General features: G+C 45.8%; 1 long non-coding RNA gene across 2 annotated transcripts in view; it reads right to left on the bottom strand.

The window, feature by feature from the left end:
• Positions 1–16,712, bottom strand: part of LOC125942019 (uncharacterized) — a 39,763-nt gene that overhangs the window by 3,339 nt on the left and 19,712 nt on the right. Inside the window, exon 3 of one of the 2 annotated variants that reach the window (XR_007464740.1) lies at positions 6,664–6,767. The exons of the other annotated variant lie outside the window; for it this stretch is intronic. This is a non-coding gene — a long non-coding RNA (uncharacterized LOC125942019). Of the gene's footprint in view, positions 1–6,663; positions 6,768–16,712 lie in introns of those variants that run through there. 2 annotated transcript variants of the gene reach the window in all.

Here is a 16,712-nt window from a genome sequence, read left to right as displayed (position 1 = left end):
TTCACTGAGTCAGAAACTGACAAGCCACTGCTTCAAAATACTTGCCGAATAAAGAACAAAGAGCTAAACACACTAATGCTGACTGAATTCATAATCGGAAAGCTTGGAATGCATATTTAGCCCCGCTTTTAGAAGAAGCGCCATATACACTGCTTGCGCCGTTTGGGCATATCTTAATCAGCTCCGAAAGCGCTTTTGCATGTTCTCTGAAGCGGTGATCAAAGCTTCGTGTCGTCCACCTAGTCACCGTCTACGATATCTCCGAAAACAGAGGTTTTCTAAGCCGCGCCGGCGTCATACACTTCCATTGTAAACAAGGAGGCAGTTGAGGCAACAATTGTTGAGCAGTTGAGGCAAGCAATGGACGCGTCACCACGTGATCAAATATGGCAGCGCCCACGGGATCGCCGCGAAAAGGGTCAATATCAGTTCGAAACCAGCAAAGCAGTGCATGCAGCTTATATGAAAAACGCAAAGGCCATGAAATGAATAAGTTGAGGACAAATATTTTGATGAATCGTTGTCATTCAATAACCTTGTTTACATTTTTTCTACATATGCAACGGCCAGGAAGAAACGTCAATGACGCTATCCCTCGTTGAAATCTATTGCGCAGGAGCAGCTGTAACTCGTCGTGTATTGTAATTACACCAAGATAATACTCGCAGCAGTGAGTACAAATAAAAAGTGGGAGTTCTGAAAAATGTATATTAGAAATGCGAAGATAGAATGGAATATACAAATGCGAAGATACAACTCGCTAAAGGGCAAAAAAAGAGTCGCTGGAAACAAAGATCACTGCTTGTATACACAAAACCTCGCAATAAGATATTTCAGAATACGTATGAGTCTCCAATAAATCTACGTATTTAAGCAAACGTCACTGTATATAATGCGTCAAATAAGACAAATAAACATGTTGCTCAGTCACAGATAGTAACTTTGCGCACAGAAATACAGATGATCTAGGCAAGAACATTACTATGATCCCAGAAGTCGTGTTATGTACTTGGGCCATGCAGCGGTCGCGACATCGCCATGTGGGTAGAATAATAGAGGAATAATGCATAAACCAGTACGAAAATGTGTAATTTAACTGCCTGCACAACGTCAACAATTATTCTGCACCCAAAATTAAAGCAGGGTATTCCTTCGTTTCAAAAAATAAATAAAAGCCGGTAGCTGAAAATGAAAGAAAAGGACAAACGAAGGCCACAGATGATGCGGTAAGCTGAACTACCCAATATCCGAGTGTTTTTGGCGAACGCCGCGTGCGCCGGGCTTTCAATGAGCAAGGTCGGTCAAATTTGGTTATTGGTATTCTCGTAATTTTTGTATTCGCGTGATAATTGTGGTGATGATGCCAACTGCTAGAATAAACGGCGAAAATTTCTGCGGTTTTAAAGGGTAATGAACGGTCATACGTTTTCATAATTAAGAACTTATGAACCTGAAGGAACAGTGCTTTTTACTCGCATTGATTTTTGCTGCTTCGCTATCTAAAGGACAAACTTCTCTCAGCGGGAAAGTTGAGCGAAGCGGTCAATGACTTCGGACACGTTGATGCCGACGTCTCTGTGGGTGTATAGAAGCGCCAGCCTAACCATGCGTTCCACAGACATTGTAGAGCGCAAGTAGTTTTTAGTAAACTCTTGCTAAAAAAAAAATATTCTCTCTGCGCTGGCAGTGGTCACTGGAAGGGTGACTAGAAGCTGCAGCAGTATTTACACATTTACATAGAACCTGCTGTCGCAATGAGAGAGGGCATCTATTCCGGTAATAAAACCTAAAACACTCCCTTGATGTCGTTGGCATACTTGTTTAGGTACCTTGCAGAAACAGTAGGCTGTTCGATTCCAGCGATGTCCGTCGTTTTGTCAGGAAGTATGGAGAAGCAGCCTGCTTTTGAATCTAGGCTTTCTTTGATAACGTCACCACAAATTCCTATTTGGTTTTGTGCGTCTGGGTTTAAATACGAGGCATTACTGGGGCAACTTTCCAAATGGTTCTTCAGATATGTATCTCCACAATCAGCTCGCATGCAAAGCAGCACTCTGAAAATGCCTGTATTTTGAGCAGGGGCATTTCTTAAATCCATAGGGCCCCTGTCCCTGTGGCCACGGAGAGCCAGACCTTGTCGCCCGCAAAAAAAAAAAAAAATCTCAATAATAGGCTGTTTACTTTCTTCTGTTTTCTCCTATTTTACTTTGCCTGCCCTGGTCCAGCTGATCAATCACATTGGGCACGCTTCCTGAATATTTTTGGAGAAAAGTATCAGCTGCTAGCTGACAGTCCCGGTGATATTAAGTATTTTCGTGTGCGTGGAAGATTGCGAGCGCGTGCTTCCATTTCTGGAACGGCTTGGACAGGAGGGCTCCAGTGCGCGCATTTTGGTCCAAGTTTATAAGAACATTAACCCCATAAAGTTATAGAATTGAAAATCTTTTAACGCATGCCTTTGTAAATGTCAGCTCACCTTTCGCGTCAAAACTTTATGAGAACTTTACACCCATAAAGTTTCGTAATTGAAATCCACGCGCTCCGTATATTCCGCGGCCGCTGCGAGATGCCGCAACGCGCCCGCTCGCTATCGAAAAGCCGTTGAAAGTTTGTGCTTGGATGGGGCTCCTTGCGTTACGTGACTCCAGCTGCAAGGGCATTGTCACGAAATATAGCCCGAATTGGCAATGTTCGTGCCGAAATGTCTTTTCGAGCGTGAAAAAGACATTGTAGACCAAATCCAGAATGATTGCCGGCGTCGGTGGTAGTTTTGGTCGGCGGTGCATACCAGCACGAAAAAATTTCGGGGGGGGCTGAAGCCCCATCAGCCCCCCCCCTGGCTACGCGCCTGATATATATATATATATATATATATATATATATATATATGTATTTCTACTGCACCCGCCCCCCTTTTTTTCTATTATTGTTATTATTTTTAAATCTGAACGGCAGTACAACGAAGCTTATTGCCCTCGTCGAGGATTATCGGAGGTAATCCACATCCTTCGCTTGGGCTGTAGCCGCCGGTGGGGACGGGCCAAGGCGTGCAACCGTCTAGACGGCGTTGTCTTTTTTTCTCAGAAAGTGAAAAACACCCTAATAAATTTTTTTTCCAGGCATACAATACACCTGTTGTCTGCGCACACAGGCAGGGAGATGTCAGCAGTGCTGACAGCACTGCTCGACTATGGCGTGCATTCGGTCCGTGTCCTCCGGAAACGTACGTTGCACGTACAGGCGACGGCAAAGTTTTTTTGTAGCACGAAAGTACGTAGCGGTATAGTTGAATTTCCTCTAGATTTATCCACTCATCTTGTTACAAATGTGGCAGCCGTACGAAGTAGCACATACTTTTTTTTTTTTTTTTTTTTTGTATAGAAGCATGGGCTGCGACTTTACCTTTTTTTTCGGATTCCGTGCTCCAACAACTTCAGTGTGGTTTGGGGTATCATACATTGCACCATATAATGTTCTTACTATACGTAAAATGTTTCACGAGCTTGCTATGCAATTATTGTGAAAGTATTATTGTCATTATACGCTATATCTTACGCGTAGTAACGTATTTTGTGGTACCTCGTAATGTATATACACTGCCGTGAGCAAACGTTTGGGGACCACAGCGCATCTGAAAGAAAGAAATAAAAAACATCGTTTTCTTGCGTTACCCTACAACGCGTTCTTGTGCAAGCCTAAAAAAAAAAAAAAAAAAAAAAACAACAACGCGAGCTAAACAGTTTCGTGGCAGCGGCTGCGCGGCAGCCTCGTGACTCAGCCAAACTCCCTCAATCAGTGCTTTCCACGTTCCTATGTCAAACGGCGCCGACCCTCGACCTTTTCATGCAACTTCGAAAAACAAAAATTAGCTGGAAAAAAAAACAGAAACTTGTTTACTTCTACAGCACGGTCATTGTTGAGCCTCAAGGTCCGAGCTTACGCAAGGCCGCGCTGTTTACGCAACAACAATTAATTCGCAAGAACGGCAGGCGACCAGTCGCGATCGTGCCGGCGCCGGCTGATGATGTCGGCTCTGTACGTTGGATCTTACATGAACGAAAACCATTGTGAATCCAACCAAACTCGGGACCATTACAGAACTTTCTTCTCAACAATTACCTCGCGAACCGCTCCCCGCCGAGTTGCCGAGCAACGCGATGACGGTAAAATTGATGAAACGCGATCCTATGTTTATGCTGACCGAGCGTCGTCGCTAAGCACAAGTCGCACACACGTACAGCAACACTTGTTCCGCATCAGTCTACGCTCCCAAAAACACTATACGTGTTTTTTTTTTGTTTTTTTTTTTTGCCTCCTTGAAGCAGTGCATGATGGGAAACGCGGAGTATACGCACGTGGAGCAACACTGACAACAAGCTAGCTTCAGCTCAGACAGGACCACACAAGCTGCAGTGACAGACAAGGTCCTGTTGCCTTTTTCCGTCGCCCTGTTTGCTCTGAAGTTTGCTAAGAATACGCACCAACTAGCCCGTCAACGCATCGTGATAACTTAAAACAAGTTTTGGTCTTTCTGGTTGGGACAATGTAATTTAATTTTGTGACGTGTCAAATGAATCATTGCTGCGTCACGGTTCACGCATACTGCTTATAGCCGATTCAGAAAATCACTAACAAAGACAGCAAGAAGCAGTTTCCAACGTGCTCCGCGCAGCATTCCAGATCGCGTAATGTTGACTCGGGTCAGCGTTACGGACGTGGTATTATATTACTGCCAGTACACCACGCAATGGATGCTTATTAATATTTATTTCTCGTGACTCCAGAACATATCGTGGCTCGTTCTCTCCATGTTAGCTTAGAAAAACAAAATTATTATTACATTTTTAATTTGTACGGATCTGTTCTGAACGTAGAATGCGCGGAAGGCAAAAGACAGGGGAGTATAAGGGCGTACGACTACTGGCGCTTTATAAGACAATCAAAAACATGAAGGAGGCTGTGGGTAAAAGCTGCCATTAAGAGCAGCTTGACAGGAGCCAGCCCCCTCCAGGATCTTTATTTGTTATCTCTATGCTTTCCACTGCGTGCTCAGAAAAAAAAATCCATCCGTACTCTGGCATTGTTTCTGTGAATTCGTATAGTACTGGAAACTTACAGTGTTGCCTGAATTTAGGTTCTTGTGCCCGAATCTCCCGAAGCGAAACGGAGGTACCATCGCAGGAATAGTACCTTTCTGATAAAGTGCCAGTCATCGCTAGCTTTATGCAACAAGACATTAAAATATTTTACTCGAAGAATGCTATCTTCATTCTCTCTACGCAAAAAAAGAACAAAAAGGACCCGGTCATGAAAGTCGAATTTTGAAGCTAATGACGAAAAGTGATTTCGAACTCGAACTATAGCACACGTTTGCCACTGAAGCGCAAAGCACCTGCGCAGTGCAGCGAAAGCTACACACAGGAACGAGAAGCTAACTCGTCAGGTGAAAAGAGGAAATTATGGAAATTATGAAACGAAGCTGAAAGCAACTTCCATACGGGAGACGTCGAGGAGAGGAGGTCACTGCTAACAAGGCGAGAAACGCACATTCGAGTGAGACTTAGTGGCGGAAACACGCGAACCAAATCCACTGTCTCCAAATTTCTGAGTATATAATAATATCTTGATAGATGGTTTTTTTTTCGTTTTTTGCTAAGTTAGTGAACCAATAAGATATGGATCTAGCTAAAAACAAATCCAGAATGCACCCGCGTAAAACACTACACGCGATAAAATTGTAAATGTTGCAAGTGCAGCCAGTCGCTTTGCTGGCGCGAAAGCCTTGTTGGGAGCCTTGCCACAAAGCCGCGGGGCAACAAAATGCGCAGGCAACCTGCATCTTCAAAAATCTGTGGCGAAGCGCATGAATGTTCCAGTTACCATTGATTGGCACCATTTTCCGGAGTGTTGATAACTAGAACATCAATGCATCGCCTCAGAGGTTTTGAACACAGATTTCTCGAAGGTGGCGCTAAGCACAGGATTTCTGCTGAATGGACATTACGTCGTTACTGCTCGGCTTCAATTGCGCAATCGCGAGGCGGGCCTATAAAGTGAATTAATACAAACGTAACTATAATCAGCTTTTGTTAATTAGCTAACAGCACTCTGCAATTTGTCTTCCAAGCAGTGTCCGCCTCTTCAAGTAATCCTGTTAATGTGACAAAATTGCGCTGACTACCAGAGGAGATCCTCAATAAACCTGTTTCTATTAAGATAGATAGTATATATTAAGATAATAGACACATTGGAGTACTTCTGAAGGATTCTGGGGGTGTCAATTTTTTTCTTCCGCTCGCTTGTAGTATATGATACCTCGGTACAGCTGATTTGGTTTGATAACGTTGGCTACTTTCGGCGCCGGCTATTCCACGACACGCGCTTGTGTAATTAATATACAGAAATGGATGGACGGATGCAAAACTTTAATGAAAGTCCTCCGTGTTACAGAAATGACACAAAGAAATTTGAAAATGAGAACATAGACACACGCACATTCCTCGGTGGGCTTCGGTCGATCGGAACCTCTTATTTCTAAAAACGGTATCCCATAATATGCAGGTATGTTCGCAGACCTGTCGTTTTGTAGATCATTCGGGTGTAAACCGAGAAGCGCGCTTTTCTCGCCCATTGATTTCATTGCCGCGCCTTTCTCGGGTATTGTCTCTCTTCGCGTCGTTTTGCCACCAGGTTTGGGTGACAACGGTGCACGTCTAGGAAGATGAACGAATTGGCCTGGCCGTTCAAGTAAAAGGACCGCAGGAACACTGCAAAAAAAAAGAAAAAAAAAGATGAACAGGTTGAGACACGAAAATTTCTGTACACTCTTCGTACGCTCCGATTTCGGGTGTATGAAGGTATAGGTCAAACAGGTCGTCGAGCAGATTCGTTTCGAATCTTGAACATTACATTTACAAAATACTGTTTTCTTTTTTTTTCGTAGCAAATATGCAAATTCTTCGGGGAAAGACATTTTAGTGTATGTCGATTTACTTTAAAGGGTTTTCAATCACATAGACCTACGTGGCATATTTTCGGCGCGAAACACGTGCATGTAAAATAGACGGAGGCGCGAGTGACCCATGCACTTCAGACAGTGGCGCACCGACTGGGGGGAGGGGGGGGGGGGGTGGAGGGTGTTGTAACCCCCCCCCCCCCTGAGGCTGAGTTAACCCACCCCCCCGCGTCCAAAAAAATGCATTAATATGCCGAACAAAACTGAAAAATTTTCTGAATAGCCACAGACTGCCCCGTTCCGAAAGGAATAGAAGACGGCTGCCCGCCGATCGCTCAGGCCCTCGCGACTCGCACCTGCCGGTGAGCATGTATTTATTTGCGCATGATAAACCTTTTTGCGTGGCAGTAAAACGTTATCGAGCCCTTTCGGCATGCATACGACATCGCTCTGCCAACTCTTCCTTGCTGAGGATCCGTTTTAGCGGCATTCTTATGCTTCCGTTGCACGCCGCCGCGATTTTCGACCAGCCACCGCAAGCTAAGTAAGGCGAAGCGGACCAATCGGAGAAGCCGGCACCACCCTCTTGATGCGGTTATCTATTTTCACTGTGCTGGCTCGGCCCCATCGAAATCCTCTCCACTAGAGTGTGCTCCTCGCCTCTTGTCAGCGAATTAGATAAGAGAAACCGCTGAGTGTAGACAATGTTATTGGTTTTGAAAGCGAACAAAGGTGACCTCCTATAAACGAGGAGAGTGTTTGATTGGATTGTTCAGACAACGCTGCGGGTCACCGCCCGATGCTTGCGTCGGTGGTTACGTAAATTTGACGTCATGAGTTTGGAATCAAAAAAGTTTGGAATCATTTTACGTTATAGCGCCCCTTCAGCGCTCTGTTCACATTGTCATTACAATTCAGGAGGTGGCTTGAGGTCGCATTTTGCTGATTAACAAAAACACTCTATCCCTGTCTTGTATTTATTCATTGACTCTTAAATTACTCTGAGTAAAACGCTGAATAAGTAAACATCGTCATCATCCTTGGTGTCATTATTATTATAATCATTAGGCATTTTACTTGCTGTTGGATTCCTCTGGCTAAAGCAAGGAAATTGCATATTATGCAAAGTTCTTGCTTCCCCCCCCCCCCACAAACATGTAACACCCCCCCCCCCCCCCCACCCCTAGGCAGACAGTCCTGGTTGCACTACTGACTTCAGATGTGCCCATGCTTGTGTGGTCTGGCCCAGGGTTATCATTAGCATAGGACCAATATTTAATTCGACGAGCGATTTATGATTACTGCGTATCGGTATGAAAAACTGCCAGTCTTGACGGTATATAGTTGCGCCAATGAGTACGCCTTAGTGCTAAGTTCTCGTCACCTTTGTGCTACCTTTGTTCTGTGACATCTGAAAACACTGCCGGAAAGATTCCAGCGCGAAAAAAAAAAAATCCCTCTTACTCTATGATAGAGCCTTGAGGCCAAACTTGCCGCTCTCGGCTTATGTCGTGACCAAATCGAGACAGTGCACGACGTCATTGCGTAGAACGTCGCTGAATTCGGGGTCTTTCTCGCACACTCGGGCTTTTTCTCTGATCTGCATAAAATGCATGCAATATTTTATTATTTTTTAAGTGGAACATCTATTGCCTTCAAGATAAGTGTAACCTCCTTTTTCAATTTTTTTTTTTTTTGGTAAACGATAAACAGTAAACAACTTTCAACATTTTTTTTTTTTTTTTGCGTAAATCGCCCTGCAAGTATTTTGTTCCGACCAAAGCTAACGTTCTCGTTCTACATTTTTACCTCGAGGGCGATAACCTGAGCAGTCAGCGGTGAAATCGCGGTTTAAACGGCGAGTGAGAATCGCTGTCTCTTTTCTTGGGGTACTAATCCAACAATTGGGTGGCACCTCAGCTCTACACCTGCCTTGCAGCCTTCAGGAGCAAGTGGCCTCTTTGTCCCCACATGCAGACTCCCCTTCCCCTCCACCTTAATCCCACTGCCTTTAATCTGCACGCCTCCCACATCAGGCATGGAGCTAAAAGCTTTGAGAAGCTTGGGGGTTCGACGATGACGCTTCCAACTTCTTTCTTTTACTGAACAAAAATGTACATGTTGGTGTTTGTAGGTCAGCGTTTTTTATTGGAACAGCTTTTCTTCTGGAACAGCCGACTTTCAGGTGTTTGCAGAGCGTCGGCAACATGTTGCTCCCATCTTTGACGTCACTCGGAGGTGCTTGGAGAATGTGAACATGGGCACTCGTGTGAACATGGGCACCCGTAGCCCAATGGCACCGGCGCTGCGCTGCTGATATGTGCAGTATCGTAACGTCAGATCCCCCAATTTAATTTGATGCGCATACGTAAGATTATGTTTGTGGCTATTTCGGGTGCTCGAGAAAGTAATTGTAGCAATTTGGTCACCAGAGGCCAGCGTCTGTGCGAGCGCTGAAATACCACGCAAGTTGAAAGGTATTCGCAATGCACACGGACTACAGGTGGCGCGCGAGGCGATCCATGATGGCGGACCGAGAGAGTATCAGAATAGGCGACTGCGCGTCCGTGTGGTAGCACGCCGGGCTTTTTCTCATCATTGCGTCGCACGCCGAGTGTATTCTTATTTTTCAGATTTTATTCTCATCGGCTGCGGAATGCCGCTGCATAACCAAAAGCGTGCTTAACGAGAAGTGCGTGCGTGCTTGTTATTTTACGGCGAATGACGCCCTTAACCTTTCTGAATGATGCATGCGACGCGAAGCGTATCTAGAACTAACGCTATGGCTGGAGTGCAGCGTTTTCGGTTTAAGTAAGAAAACGCACACCGACCATAGAACCAACGTTACTTAGTAACGGTACATGGAACGACAGAGAGCTGAGCTAGTTGGTAAAGATTCATAATGCAAAATAGGTAAGGCATGCAGACACGGACACAAGAGAAGTGGACAACGCAAACGGCGTTTGTGTTGTCCACTTGTGTCTGTGTCTGCACGCCGATCTGCTTTTTTTTTTTTTTTTTTTTTTGCACCGATCTTGCTTTTCAATTAATAAAAAAAATATGTGCAAGCAAATATACCACAGAGCTAGCTGTCGGCACGAAGCTCCGAACCTAGTTACGCTCCGTCAGTTACGCTCGAAAACCAGTCACCAGCTGCCTAAATGGCTCTACAAATAATTAACTGTTGCGGGAGCGTTTGGGCAGCCTTATTTACAAATATTCAGCTTAGCAGTAGCGTTCGGACGTAGTAAGGCATAGGCGCGAACTTGTTAGCTTGTCTTTTCGTGCCGCATTGAACGGTTCATGTAAGCTACAACTACCACATCGTAAAAGCGTAATCTTTATGCTTTCGTGAACAATGTCAACGATTTAGCATTCTGCTAACCGATGTTGCTCCAGAAGAAGTCTTCGGCGACGAAGTGTGCGCTACAAACTTTCATTGGCGGAGTCACACGCTTGCCGATACGCAGCTTCACCGCCGACTTCGTTTTAAGATGCGCGTCCAGCGGAAACAAATCAAGGCTTATCTCATCCTTCACCGCTCGGTTGGTGCACTGAGGTACGCAACACTTTTTTTTTCTTCCGTAGCGTATGCAGAAGCTGTTGAGAAATCAGAACGCGCCCGCGCATAGAGAGCCACACGGTAAGACTGTGCCATTGACTATGCGGATACTCTTTGAAATATTTCTCTCACTGGCCACTACGCGGCGCGACCGTCTGTGTGCAGATCCAGAGACCACTCAGCACATCCTAATGGAATGCGACGGGATCCACCCAGCGAGAACCGTAGGTAACGTGCAACTCCCAGAAGCGCTTGGGTTTAAAGTGGAAGGAAACATAAACAGATCAGCCGTAGAGATCAGCAAGAGACGATTAGAGTACTGGTGGAAAAAAAGTAGGGAAAAGATGGATGCGACCTGATCTCTTAAAATCATAGGCAGCGGTACAAGGTAAATTTTTGAAAAAGAAAAATAATGATAGGTATACAAAAATGCAAGATAAAGAACATGTATAGTATACCTGATTAAATCAAGCAGGCTAGGTGACTATTTGTCGCCGCCCCGTTTCAAAGGGGATGCCAATAAATCATCATCATCATCATCATCATCATTGCGAATACCGCGACGCACAAAATGACGGGGTCAAACTGTCTCAGCAGGACTCGTAGCTTAAGTTATACTTTCTGACCGTTATCCCACCCAAAAGAATGGAATAAAAAAACATTTTGAACAGCGTTACCAATGCTTTCTTAATTCTCGCTGGTTCTGATTGCTCGTAGCGTGTACGACGAAAAACATTTATTTTTCAAAGCGCGCCTTTTTTTTTTTTTCTCACACACACATTTTCTGGCTACTTTTTGTGCGTTTGATGAGTTGCTGCCGGCGATGCGAGGCCTTGGTCGATGCACGTGACCTCAACGAGTTCAACATTATTTGAGAGTTCAGAACTTATTTTGCACTGCGAAAGCACGGCGTGCGCCGTGCGACCCGCAGGCCTGCACTGCCCTCGTGCGCCGGCAGAGGGCAGTGCACTCTTTGCTAGCCTAAAGCTTTGTGCTCGCGGCCCCACCTCGCACCCCGCTCCTGCCCTTTGCTTGCTTTGTTTCCATCGCACTCCCCGGCCTCTTAAGACATCTCTGAAAAGCTTAAGCTTTTCACGGAAGTGACACCGAAACAAGAGTTGTCAGCGCTTTAGTGCTGCCGATTTTCCCCGGACCGTGGCGCAGTGTCATCGACAAGTGTACGTTGAACTCGTCTTCAATGGAACACGGCCTCGTGCGCTCTGCAGGTTCAGTGAACTCAGCAGCAGCGTTGCAGGTGATGCGATGGCGTTTGCACACACACGCATCAGTTCGCCCGTTGGTGCATTCCTCAAGATTTGCTGGTTGTCAGGTGCTAAATGCACACAGACGGTCGCGCCGCGTAGTGGCCAGTGAGAAAAATGCTTCAAGGATTATCCTCGCAGTGTCTCCGTATGGCTGCGCTTCTGCAGGTGCGTTTCTGATTTGTTGACAGCTTGTATTTGCGCCATGAAAATAAAACCATTTAAAAGCAACAGGATATGTTGCGTGCATCAGTGGACCAATCGAGCGGCTAAGGATGAAATAAGTCTTCATTCCTTTCCGACGGACGCGTGTCTAAAGAGTAGTGGGCGGTGAAGCTTCCGATCGGCAAGCATGTGACGGCGCCAATGAAGGTTTGTATCGTACACATTTTGGGGGCCAAATACTTCTTTTGGGGCGGCGTCGGTAAGCAGAATGCTAATTGTCGACATCAATCGCGAAATCACAAGCATTAAGCTTTTACGACGTTGTAACTTCAGCTTACGTGAACTGCACGTTCAAGGCGGCACGAAAAGACAAGCTAAGAAGTCGGCGCCTATGCCATACCACGTTATAAGGCTGTCGGAACGCCACCGTAACAGTTGATTATTTGTAGACCCGTTAGGCAGCTGTCTGGTTTTCGAGTATATCAGCGGAAATTGAATGGCGCGTTAATTTTGAGAGGCGGTCGATAGTTTTAACTAGGCGTATTCTTCTGGTCTAACTTTTTAGCGCGGTAGTTTTATGACGGGTTTTTAACGTTCTAGTCTATTGCGCTTGAAGAATTATGCAGTATCACTACTTGTTAGAGCAAAAGAAGCAACGAACCGAATTTTGTTTGATCCCGGCCACGACGGCCACATTTCGATGGGGACGAAAGGCAAAAACGCCTGTTCACCGTGCAAGCACGCCATGCCGAATATTCGATAATATTTACGTATTTAGGCGGGGCGCGCAAGGCGTGGCAAGGCGTGCGGACAGCGTGACTGAAAAATGCAACAAAAGAGGCAATTCCTGGGAGGCTTGCCTTGAACGTGCAACGTCTGTACAAACAGCCTTTGAATGGTAACAGCTTTAGCGCTGCATGCCTTGACGGACGCCGCGACGAATGAGATGGCCAGCGTTCGAGAAATTCCTAGTCTTCAATTAGACACGGGCTCCTTTTTCTTTGCAGATTTTAAGGGGATCCATCATGTCTGCTAAAGACATCTGCTTTGCAAAAAGGTAGCGTCATGGCTACTTTTCTCCGCAGCCGATGAGAATAAGCTCGGCGAGCTACGACACGGACGGGCAGTCGGCGATCCTGATAATCTCTGTGCCGGCCATCATTGCGATTTACCTCTTTTCTTCTTCCAAAAGAAAAGAAATTGAACGCAGCGAGGATGACGGTGCTTCCGCGGCATGAGATAGAAGTTTTTATAGATGTAGAAGTTTCGGGGAACCGCAACAACCTTGAGGAGGTGTATACAAAATGATAGAATAAAACGCATGTACGGCATACCATATTAACTCAAGCAGGCCAGGTGACTGTTTGCCACCGCTCCGTTTCAAGGAGGATGACAATAAACCATCATCATCGTTATGCTAGCTTCGTCACGTCACGCATCTCGGGTATACATCGGCTATTATGATATAGTACTGGGCGTTGCCTTAGTGAGCTGTCAGCGCGACTATTTCGCTGAGGCGACGGAAACAGCGCGACGTACGCGAGGGACGTAGATGAGAAAAGAGCAAGCAGAGACGGCTTGTGTTTCCCTCTATCGCGCGGTCTTGCAGCTGTTGCGCTCGTATCAAATACCTGTCTGCGACTGATTCGAATGGCTGTGACTGCGCAACACACGGTTGTGCAACACATGGTCCCAAGTCTAACGTATTCCGCGAAATATCATCCCGCACAAAGTGTGGTCTTAAAACTGCCCTAGGCGGAAAACGTCCCCGAAAATTATTTTACTTGTTCCGCTCGGCAACGCATATCGTGTACATGAATTTGTTCACATAATATGCATGGAAAAAGAAAGGAATGCGAAAGTTAAACGTTCCTCCCTCTCTGTTGGTCGATCATTGCAGGGTTTTTTTTTTTTTTTTTGGAAGGTTTACGTTTTACTATATTTTGCAGCATACAAATGTGTTGGCGGCGTCATGGGAATTTGATTGCAGCCGCGTACCAACAGAGATGAAATGCAAACCAAAAAATGAAAAAAAAAAAGAACGCTCCCGTGCTTGGATTTGGTTTTCATCAAGAGACCAGAAGCGAAGAAACTCCAGTCTCCCCGTACGCGTAAGCATGGGAGAATATAATCCTTTCCTTTTGTGAGCCAGAAGCTGCAAAGGAATTCAGAGGTCAAGCTCGTCCACAATGCAGCCGGGAAGAAAGGAAACCACGGGCTACCGGGAACGAAAACTAGTGAGTGGCAGCGATGAGTGCAGTTTACAGCGTGTTCAGTTGGGCTGGTTGGTATGCATCTTTTTTCAGATTTTTAGACGGCGGAATGCATGGACACAGACGAAAAGCACTCCGTCCTGTGGTTCTTTTTCTGCGTCCTGCGACGCACTGCCTAAAAAAAATTCAGTAGTGATTTAGCGGCGAATGCGAGGGAAATGCGTTACGTCTCACCCATTTGAGGTTCCGGGATCCACGATTTAAACCGCGTACAACACATGGCGAAGCGCTGTTCAGGAGCTCATTGGACACGCGTCCTGCGTCTTCGAAGTGCACCTGACGCTCTTCTAAGCTCTCACATCACATCTCTACCTGTACCACGTGACCGGCTTCTCACACTTCACGCACATACACTTTTTTCCCACTTTGACACTCCCAATGCTAACGCACTAAATAGCGTGTCCTCGCGAGGCCCGTGGTCGCCGACTGCTCGAATGATGCCTTGTGTACAGCCACGCTATTGGCGCCACTGCCCTTCACCGATTATGAGACAATGTAACATTGAGAAAATCATTTCGGCGAAAATCGGCTAGCCGGAGGGAAACCATGATTGAAAGTTTCATGAAAGGGAAACCATGATTGTCATCGACGCGAAAGTACTGCTGATTCTCGGAGAACTGATTAGAGCATTCACTTTTCCCACGCTTCGAGATGACTATTGATTCGCCCTCGCATTGCCGTCTGCTAGCCACCTGGTTAGCCTACATGGTAGCGCGACCACCCCGGTAAGGCGTTGTTCCCAGGTTCCATTCCCGGACCATCTTCAACTGGAAAGTTCATTAAAAAAAAAAAAAAAAACTCGTACGAGTTTTCTTTCTAGCCACTTGCTACTTTAGAGTGGGTGACTCTTTTTCGACCGTAAGATTCCATTGAAAAATTTCCCCACCTCGACATATTGCAATACACTTCAATGGGATAGGATAACAGGAAATGAGTGTGCCATTCGATAATATCTCAATGAGCTAAAAGCCACGACGACTACGTTGTAGTTATTATATAGCGTTTGGGAAGGGTGGGTAGGGTTGGCGAGAAGGCTCTTCTGATAGAAAGTCGGGAATATTCATATCCTAGTCCCCTTTCAAACTGTTCCCATTTGTGCTGTAAGCCGTCTTCTTCATACGCACACCTGCAGGTATTGGCTGTTCGTGCCGGTCGTACCAGTTGGGCGTTTTCTCCTGTACAGGCGCTATACGCCAACTTACGCAAATCCCAAACTACCGCGGCAAGCGACTCGATCAATGACGGGCCCATAGCCTGTTAAAACGAACGAAATTTGCCACGTTGCCTGTGCGGAGATCGAGCAAACATATGGCGCTATAATGTGTGCGTGTCTGCACACATTTCAATAAGTGCGAATTGACAAAAAAAAAACGTTTTTAGATTTAACTGCATGCACGTTAAAGAAGAACCACATACGGTGGAAATTAATCCGAAGCCCCCCGCTACGGTGTCATCAAACCCCACAAATTAATGAATCACTTATTGAAGCATGTCCATAAGAACAGGAAAATAAAGAGAAATATCCACTTAGAACGACGTGAAGTTGTTTAATAAATAATAAGTAACGAGGTAATCAACGTATTAAGAATGCTGAGGGATCATTACCAACCTTATGACGTATACCTGAGAGACGATCGCTGTAAGGAGCGTTTAGTGTGTATAGTACATAAATATGAAGATTGCGGTAGTGCTAATGGAGATGATTTTGCACACACAGTATAACTACACGGTAACAAACTGTCTCCTCCCCTGTCGTGCAGTCTCTGCGCGCTGCATTCGTACGCCGCAGGCGTCATCATATTTGCCATCGTCATGTTTTCTCGAAAATTCAACGTGTGGCGCGCGATGACGTAAGATCCGTTATAGGTTTTGACAGGAAGTTGGTGAGAGGCGTAGGAATAAAACGCTCGCTCTGTAAAGAGAGAGAGAGAGAGAGAGACTGCGAGGAAAACAGCTGGCTTCGTTGGAAATGACCAGCGAAGCAAAGCCTAAGCAGAGAAGTTTTGGGGCGCGAAAGATGAGGAAAAAGCAAAACCGGCAACGCACTTCTTTTTTTCTATCTCTCTTTCTTTTCCTTGCCGATGCTGGGCGAGCAACGGTGCGCATCGGCGTTTCTGCTAGCGGCCGCCGACTTGGATTGCTGAGCGAGCGAGCCTTTCACGGTTGGCCAACGTGCCGTTTTAAGAACTTCGTAGTGCACTGTATAAGCATCCGCTCGCTTCAGTAAGCCCTCTACGGAGTGTGCAAGTAGGCGAGGAAAAAAAAAAAAAGCATGGGAGCGGAAAAATAGATGCAAAAAGGACGCCGTCCGTGGTATCTCCGTCTTTGCTGAAAAAGAAAGAACCAAAGAAAAAAAAGATGGAAGGTAAATTAGGTGCCGTTTCTTGCGCGCGGAAACAAATCTAGTGGGCTGATAAGAGGTCTGCACGCGACGTGAACCTCAAACTGTAAAAATAGAATACAGGTCGAAACATGTTAACGGACCATTGTTGTAT

Source organism: Dermacentor silvarum, chromosome 1 (genome assembly GCF_013339745.2).
Source record: "Dermacentor silvarum isolate Dsil-2018 chromosome 1, BIME_Dsil_1.4, whole genome shotgun sequence".
Classification (NCBI taxonomy): Eukaryota; Metazoa; Arthropoda; class Arachnida; order Ixodida; family Ixodidae; genus Dermacentor; species Dermacentor silvarum.
Note: the sequence above shows the minus strand (reverse complement) of the source record. Positions and strands in the feature narration are given on the sequence as shown.